This window comes from Zeugodacus cucurbitae, chromosome X (genome assembly GCF_028554725.1).
Source record: "Zeugodacus cucurbitae isolate PBARC_wt_2022May chromosome X, idZeuCucr1.2, whole genome shotgun sequence".
Lineage (NCBI taxonomy): Eukaryota > Metazoa > Arthropoda > Insecta > Diptera > Tephritidae > Zeugodacus > Zeugodacus cucurbitae.
Genome location: NC_071672.1, coordinates 31,275,395 through 31,284,974, shown reverse-complemented (window position 1 = coordinate 31,284,974; position 9,580 = coordinate 31,275,395).

Here is a 9,580-nt window from a genome sequence, read left to right as displayed (position 1 = left end):
TAGGTGGGTCCTTGTCACATCTACTACAGCGGCTATATAAAGGAGAGCAAATTCGGTGCGGAAGAGACTCCTTCGTCGAGTCCTGGCATTCACTCCGGTGAATGAACGTCTAGCCACAATCCGCAGCAAAGCGAGGTTCTTCAACATATCGCTGATTTGCGCCCACGCCCCGACGGAAGAGAAGGACGAAGTGATCAAAGATACCTTCTATGAGCGCCTAGAACGTACCTATGAGCACTGTCCCGCCACGATGTCAAAATCGTGCTTGGCGATTTCAACGCTAGGGTGGGTAAAGAAGATGTTTTTGGCACAACAGTCGGGAAATTCAGCCTCCATGACAAAACATCACCAAACGGCTGATCGACTTCGCCGGGGCCCGAAATATGGCTCGTCCATCAAGCAACTTGGCTGTCCCCGGCTCGAATCACTCGCAACCATATCGATCATGTTGTAATAGATGGACGACATGTCTCCAGTGTTTTTGATGTGCGTACGCTTCGTGGTCCCAACATCGACTCGGACCACTATCTTGTAGCAGCTAAGATACGCACCCGCCTCTGAGTAGAAAATCGCACACGTCAACAAACACAAGGAAGGTTCAACATCGAGAAGCTGCAATCACAACCGACAGCCGAACGATTTTCTACTCGACTTGCACTCCTGCTCTCTGAGAGCACTCATCAGCATCTCGGTATAAGGGAGCTAGGGGACGGCATATCAAACTCCTTACGTACAGCTGCAACCGAAGCCATTGGTTTTCGAAAAAGTAAAAAAAAAACAGTTGGTATGATGAGGATTGTCGTCTCGCAGTGGAGAGAAAACAGACTGCCTACCTCGCAATGTTGCGATCGACCGCAACACGAGCGGGATGGGAAAGATACCGAGAGCTGAAGAGGGAAGCGAGACGCATTTGCAGACAAAAAAAGAAAGAGGCAGAAATGCGTGAGTATGAAGAGCTGGACAAGCTGGCCGACAGGGGTAATGCTCGAAAATTTTACGAAAAGATCCAGCGACTAACTGAAGGTTTCAATACCGGAGCACACTCCTGTAGGACCCCCAGAGGTGATCTAGTTATTGATGACCAGAGTATACTGAGTTTGTGGAGGGAACACTTCTCCAACCTGCTGAATGGCAGTGAAAGCACAGCACCAGGAGATGGCGAACCCGATTCCCCAATCGACGACGATGGAGCAGATGTTCCATTGCCCGACCGTGAAGAAATTCGAATAGCAATTACCCGCTTGAAGAACAATAAGGTGGCAGGGGCCAATGGATTACCGGCCGAGCAATTCAAATACGGCGGCGAAGAGCTGATAAGGTGCTTGCATCAGCTTCTTTGCAGAACATGGTCGGAAGAAAGCATGCCTGACGATTTTAATCTCAGTGTACTCTGCCCAATACACAAAAAGGGAGACCCCACAATTTGCGTCAATTACCGTGGGATAAGCCTCCTAAATATCGCCTATAAGGTTTTATCGAGCGCTCTGTGTGAAAGACTTAAGCCCACCGTCAACAAACTGATTGGACCTTATCAGTGTGGCTTTAGACCTGGAAAGTCCACCATGGACCAGATATTCACCATGCGCCAAATCACCACCTTTTTGTCGATGTCAAAGCTGCTTTCGACAGCACGAAAAGGAGTTGCCTTTATGCCGCGATGTCTGAATTTGGTATCCCCGCAAAACTAATACGGCTATGTAAGCTGACGTTGAGCAACACCAAAAGCTCCGTCAGGATCGGGAAGGACCTCTCCGAGCCGTTCGATACCAGACGAGGTTTCAGACAAGGTGACTCACTCTCGTGTGATTTCTTTAACCTGATGCTGGAGAAAATATATAATATAAATAATACGAGCTGCAGAGCTAAATAGAAAAGGTACAATCTTCTATAAGAGTGTACTGCTACTGGCGTACGCCGATGATATCGATATCATTGGAAACAAAACCCGCGCCGTTAGTTCTGCTTTCTCCAGACTGGATAAGGAAGCGAAGCGTATGGGCCTGATGGTGAACGAGGACAAGACGAAATATCTCCTGTCGTCAAACAAACAGTCAGCGCATTCGCGTCTTGGCTCCCACGTCACTGTTGACCATCCTACTTTACGGTGCAGAAGCGTGGACGATGTCAACATCCGATGAGACGGCACTAGGAGTTTTCGAGAGAAAGGTTTTGCGGAAGATTTATGGTCCCTTAAGAATTGACAACGGCGAATACCGCAGACGATGGAACGATGAGCTGTATGTGTTATTCGACGACATAGACATAGTCCAGCGAATAAAAAAACAGCGGCTACGCTGGCTAGGTCATGTTGTTCGAATGGATGAAAGTGCTCCAGCTCTGAAAGTATTCGATGCAGTACCCGCTGGTGGAAGCCGGAGAAGAGGGAGACCTCCACTCCGATGGAGGACCAGGTGGAGAGGGACCTGACTTCGCTTGGTATAACCAATTGGAGCCAAACTGCCAGAAGGGGGGATACGTGGCGCGCTGTTTTGGACTCGGCTATAACCGCGTAAGCGGTGTCTACGCCAGTCAAGAAGAAGAAGAAACCGTTTATAGTTATAAAATCTCGTGTTTCATCATTTATATTCCATAGAAAAGGGTAGTGGTCCTTTTCTTTTCCTTTCAACATATCAGTTGTTGATAGACTTTCTTCCGCAACTTCTGATGAAATAAAAAAATCAATTCGCAATATTTCAATACTTACTTTCTCAAAAAGTTCAAGTTATGAGAAATTATTTTTGATCTTTTTTTTAGAGTTATATTTAAAAAAAAAAAAGTAAGGAAAGGCTAAGTAAGGGTGCAACCGAAAAAGAAAACACACAATTTGACCCATATTTTCGGCATAAATATATTTCACATATTAACCGAGTTATAAACTATTAAGCTCATCGTATTTTTGAAAATCCTATAATTAGGTATATTCATATATAAGGGAAGTTATGACCCGATTTTAACCTTTTCCGGTACAGAGACACACTATTAGAAGAAAAATATTTCCTCTGAATTAAATTAAGATACCTGAGAGATTTACCGGAAAGTTACAATGGGGCACTGAGTTCTTCATATTCGATAACCGGGGATTAAAAAGTTATAGTCCGATTTCGACAAATTTTTCACAAGTGGTGCCACAGATCATATACAGTATTTGTGTGAAATTTTATTTTGCTATCTTCATTCGTTCCTTATGTATATATTATAAAGTGAAGGAATAAGATGGAATTCGAAAATGAGTTATATGGGAAGTTGTCGGGGTTGTGAACCGATTTCGTCCATTTTCCACACGTGTCATCAGGGTGTCAAGAAAATGTTATTTAACGAATTTTATTGAAATCTGTCGAGTAGATCCTGATATATGGTTTTTAACGCATAAGTGGGCAACGCCACGCCCATTTTCCATTTTGTAAAAAAATCTCAGTGCAGCTTCCTTCTGCTATTACTTCTGTGAAATTTTGTGTTTCTGACGTTTTTCGTTAGTGAGTTAACCCACTTTTGGTAATTTTCAGCCTAAACTTTGTATGGGAGGTGGGCGTGGTTATTATCCGATTTCAACTATTTTCATGGTGTGTGGTGGGGTACTTAAGAGAACCGACTGCAGAAAGTTTGATTTATATAGCTTTATTGGTTTGCGAGTTTGCGGGGGCGGAGTCACGCCCACTTCCCCAAAAAAATTACATCCAAATATGCCTCTTTCTAGTGCGATCCTTAATTTCAAATTTTACTTTTATAACTTTATTTATATCTTAGAAATGACGCTTTATAGGTTTTTGGTTTTCGCCATTTTGTGGGCGTGGCAATGGTCCGATTTTGCCCATTTTCAAAAGCAACCTCCTCAGGGTGCCAATACGTGTTCCAAGTTTCGTTAAGATATCTCAATTTTTACTCAAGTTATCTATTCTGTTCCAAGTTTCGTTAAGATATCTCAATTTTTACTCAAGTTATCTGTTGCACGACAGACAGACGGACGGACGGACGGACAGACAGACATTCGGATTTTGACTCTCGTCACCCTGATCATTTTGATATATATAACCCTATATCTAACTCGTTTAGTTTTATGACTTACGAACAACCGTTATGTGAACAAAACTATAATACTCTCTTAGCAACTTTTGTTGCGAGAGTATAAAAAACACACTGCAAGTGTATCAAAATCCTTACGTCCGATGAACCTGATGCTTGCTAGTCTTCACTTACAAGTTTTTCTGATCTTGTCATAATATTAGATATTTTTGGAATTTTATTCAGTAAAGTTTCATGTTTTGATGATTTTTCTGATTTCCTTTTACGATATTCCGCACCGCTCAGTCTTTTTCGATAATCACTCATTGCTATTAAAAAAATTAAATTCAGAGAACCTCGACAACTTAGTTAAAAAAATGGATAACTCAAAGTAATAATTGAATTTTTCAATGGTAAACACAATAATAATATTATGAGACTTTTACACTTGAACGGCTTTCATAAAACTGAAATAATTTATGCGTCTTGTATACAGCGCGATGTTTAGTTTTACGCGTACAACAAAGCAAAGTCAAACCCTCTGTCAATACATACTGGGCGCAACGCTCTTGTTTTCTGTGCGACATACGACTCGCGAAATACGTATTTTTTTGCGAAACTTACTTTTTTGAACGGTATTTATTTTTTTTTACTTAATCTGTCTAGTCATAAGTACCGTTCAATAAGTTCCGTTATTTTGCAACGCGTGGTTTTTGTATCAGTTTGTTGAAATATTGCATTCTTTAGAGGTGGTCATTCAAAATATCGTGACTTTTTATTACGTGGTAAGCACTATACTCCGGAAGAACGACGCGTTATGCAGAATATGGAGAAATCTGGGAAAACTGTTACCGAAATTGCTGTTTTATTGAATTGTTCCCGGAAAATGTTTTATAATGGCCTTAAACTCATTGAATCTAATGAGATCTATTTGACCAAAAACAAAAAAAAAAACTCCAACCACCGCGAAAGACAACAATTTCTGAAGTTAGAGCCCTAGTCCGGAAAAGCAAGGCCGACCCGTTTAAGTCTTCAAGACAAATAATGCAGGAAATCAATGACGAATATGGATTAAATATATCGCGGAAGACTGTTGTAAGACGTGGGTCCAATTATTAACGGAAAAATGGATCGGTATCAATATTTAGACATATTAAGGAACGAAATGGAACCATTTGCTTTTAGTTACATGCCCCTTCGCTGGACTTTAATGCAGAATAACGACCCTAAGCATACGGCGAAGGTCACAAAGGATTGGCTTATGAAAGAAAATAAAAATGTATTGGATTGGCCGGCGCAAAGCCCTGACCTTAATCCCATAGGAAACCTATGGAACGATGTTAAAATTAAAGTTGCGGCTAAAAATTTCTCAAATTTTGAACATTTATGGGAAGGTATTAAGGAAGCTTGGTACTCCATCCCAAAGGAGAGGTGTGATAAGATTGTAGAAAGTATGATACGCAGATGTAATGCCGTAATGCAAAATCGGGGACATAGTACCAAGTATTAGAAACGTAAATATATTATGGAACCAAATCGTTGATTAAATTTCATTAATTTCACATAATTTTTGCAGGTTTGGTAAATTGTGCTATTTGAATGTCCAAGACATTTTAGAGGGAGATCAAGTTTTTCGTGAATTGCTAATTGTTATTGTTTACTTAAATGGATAAATTAATAATAAAATAATGATATTTTTAGCCCTTTTTAGCCTTTTAAAGAACTTCGCATTTCTGTGCGCGAGTGGTTACGGTATAGTGTTTTTTGGTACAGTCGCGGGTTCACTGTACGACGTGTACTTCACACAATTGTTGTTGGTGGGCTGTCGCACAGTTTCAGTGGTTTACCGTGTTGTTGGTATTCCTGCTGGCTGGATCGCCTACCAGTGAGTGCTGTGCTGAGCGTCTAGCGTTCGGTTGCACCTGTGTCGGGTTTGCTCGGACAGTTTTGCCAAAAGGGTGCCGGCGGCTGTCCAAGTACTGAAGTAGCTGACTGGTGTGTAGATTGCGGTCGTAGAAGTGGACTGTTAGCCCACTGTGCGACTTGGTGCAGTGCCACAGCGGTTGACTCGCGATCGTTACGGGGACATTGATCCGTCCGGCGGTCTTTTTAGTAACACTTTCCAGGCCGTTGGCTGGAGTTGTGGGCTGTGACCTCGCGAGAACGCTTTAATCGACCGCCACGGGTGGGGACTGCTACAGAGCGGGTCTACGTAGAGGTTAGCATCTTCAGTGCGTTCAGTCGCACGCGCTTGGAGAGCAGCTGTTCTCGGATTTCATCTGAACGGGTGGCTTCTGCGCTAGTGGTTCGGCGGCGTATCAGCCTGCCTGAGAGTAGTCCGAATGCAAAAATGCAGTGACGGCCGAAGTAAGCGCTTTGGTCTTCGGGGCGAAGGACTTCGAAGTCACGACTGCGAAGGGGCTGATGGAGCTTGCCTCGAGGTACGAGGCACTCCTGATGACGGTAGTTACCGAGAAAGCCCATCTTCGCGGTCAGGTCGACGCGGTGAGAGCGGGTTGTGGGGGATCCTTCCCCCAACCGAAGATGTCGGTTGCGGCTTTGGCTCCGGCTGAATCGGCGTGTGTTGGAAGCGATAGCTCCGGCATTGCCGAAGCCCGTTGGTCGGTGGTGGTGTGGAGCAACGCTCCTGCGGCTTCCTCCAAGGAGGTGATTAAGAAGGTCGTTAAGGAGGTTGGACCTTCCCATGGAGGGCGCGTTCACGAAGTGAAGCCAATTAACGGTGGTGAGGTAGTCATTCGTACCTCCCTGTTTTGGAGAGGGAGAAGGAGTTGGAGAGGTGGGCGATGTCACGAGATGCCACAAGCCGGACTAACTCGATGTTTTCCAAGATTTGATCGGTATTCGTCGTCACCTCCGCAGTTCGAAGTGATAGAGTATCATCCCCCAAAACATCATTGATATCACGGAACGTTTCTCTAGGAGATTTGCCTAAACAAAGGTAAACTTTAAAATAACGCGAATTTCGGCGTTAGTGAACTTTTTACCAGTCTTTAAATGTTGAACGCAATATCCAAACTAATCATGCATCGTCATTTTGTAGGTTATGTCAAGACCAGATGTATTGCCAGGTACGATCTCTGTACATATATATATATATAATAATAATATACATAGCTGCGAAATTCAAAAGATAAAAAGGCGGAAGGAAGATGTTTTCCAACCTAATATTATCATCGTGAGGAATGCAAATACAAAACTAACTGTGTTTTATAAAGTGAACAGAAGACTGTATATTTTAGGCTTTTAAGAAATCAAGAAAGTAAAAAAAAATTATGTAAGTGTAATTCAAAGGAAGTAGAAAGAATCGGCCAAATATGGCGGGTGCCGGTTCTGAATTTTGTGCCGATGCCAAGGCCGATTAATCGGTCGGACTCTTGTTAATATGCGAGACAATATCATCTAATTGTGCATTAAGTGAGCATATAGTCTTGAATACAGTGTACCTTGCTGGTGATCATGAGTGAAATCGGTTCAGGAATTAGCTCAGCCCTCATATACTATATATGACGATTTCGATATTCTATGCAGTTGGGCTAAAAAGCTAAAGAGCAGCCAAAACCCTTTATATCAAGAAAAAATCGACTGAAACGATTACAATTTCCTGGGGAACACAATAACTGGTCAGTGGAACGATGAAAAACAATAATTTTCTCTGAAAAATTAGTATTTAATTTGAAATACTCAGACAGAATGAGAAGTGTTAGCCGACCAAAAAATTAAGGATTACATCCCGATACTGACAAGGTACGGTTAAGAATGATTAGGTGGCATTATGATATGGGGAAGTTTTCCGGGATTGGTGATAGGTCTCTACATCGAGTCAAATGCATTATGGTTCCATTCATATACAAGGAACAAGAGGAACACGTAAAAATTAAAAATAATTGTTATGCTATAAAATATTACACAACAATCAGTTGTGGTACTCATTTAGCGTCGCAATTATATACAAATGGCAATTTTCAATATGACAACATTATTTAAATGAGCGCTCTTTGGCAATATTGTGGCAATATCAGCTGATTGTGAATTAATTGTAAACATGTCATGAATGCCACTGCAAATGGCATTCATTGTCGCATTGTGTTGCAAGATTGTCGTAAAATAAAATGCATGTAAAAAAAGCCAAGGAGTCAAATAATGTCTAAGATTTTGTATGTTTTCATAAAATACATAGTTATTCTACAAGTTATTTTTTTATATTTACAAAAATAATTGTGAGTATAGGAGATGATAACGTACTTCATAGGTATGAGTCCAATATGTTTTGTCCGACATTGTATATATATATAACGGCAGCGTGCAGCAGAAAATCTTGGCGGTTTTCGGAGTATTGTTTTGGGTATACATACGTTGAAATACGTATCATATTTGAAACATTGTTTAACATATTTATCATCTACAAGGGAAGCTAGATATGTCTTGCAAACTTATTTACTAACTCCATTTCGATATACTATGTATGGATCTCCTAAAAGTGTATTTAATAAACGACATTGGCAAGGTAGAAATATTGTTGAACGTACGATTGGGGTGCTCAAAAATCGGTTTAGCTGCTTGTTAGGGGGTCGTGGGCTTCACCACCAACAAATGATGATTAGACTTTTAAGGTGTAGATAACTAGAATGGAGACCAAATAAACATTTATACTGAAAGTGATGTTATAAAAGTTCTGTTCCGATATCTTCACTAGTGCTTACTTTATATATTGTTAAGTACACGATTCAGATCGACTTCAAAGTTCTGGTATATGGGAAGTAGGCGTGGTTGTGATCCGATTTGGACTATTTTCACAACATACCATTGGGATGCCAGGAAAGTATTACAAACCAAAACCACGCCCATTAAACATTTTGTTTACCATTTTGAGTGCAGGTCTTCTGGACGTTCTTTATAATGAAATTTAAGGTTTCTGTTGGTTTTCATTACTGAATTAAAGCACTTTTAGCAGTTTTCAACGTAACCTTTGTATGAGCGGTGGGCGTGGTTATAATCCGATTTTATCCATTTTTGTACTATATAATTAAATGCTAGCTTTAGTAGTTTACGAGATATATACAAAAAACTTAGCAGGGGGCGGGGCCATGCCCACTTTCCCAAAAAATTACATCCACATATTCCCCTTCTCAGAACAATCCTTTGCACTAAATTTCACTTTCATAGCTTAATTAATGGCTTAGTTATAGCTCTTTATGTGTTTTCGATTATCGCCATTTTGTGGGCGTGGCAGTGAACCGATTCCGCTCATCTTCGAACTTAACCTTCTTATGGTCCCAAGGAACACGTGTGCCAAGTTTCATTAAGATATCTCAATATTTACTCAAGTTACAGCTTGCACGGACGGACAGACGGACGGACAGACAGACATCCGGATTTGAACTTTACTCGTCACCCTGATCACTTGGTATATATAACCTTATATCTAACTCGTTTAGTTTTAGGACTTACAAACAACCGTTATGTGGACAAAACTATAATACTCTCTTAGCAACTTTTGTTGCGAGAGTATAAAAACTCTTAATCTCGTCTGTCGCGAGGGCACAAACGAATGCCCATGCAA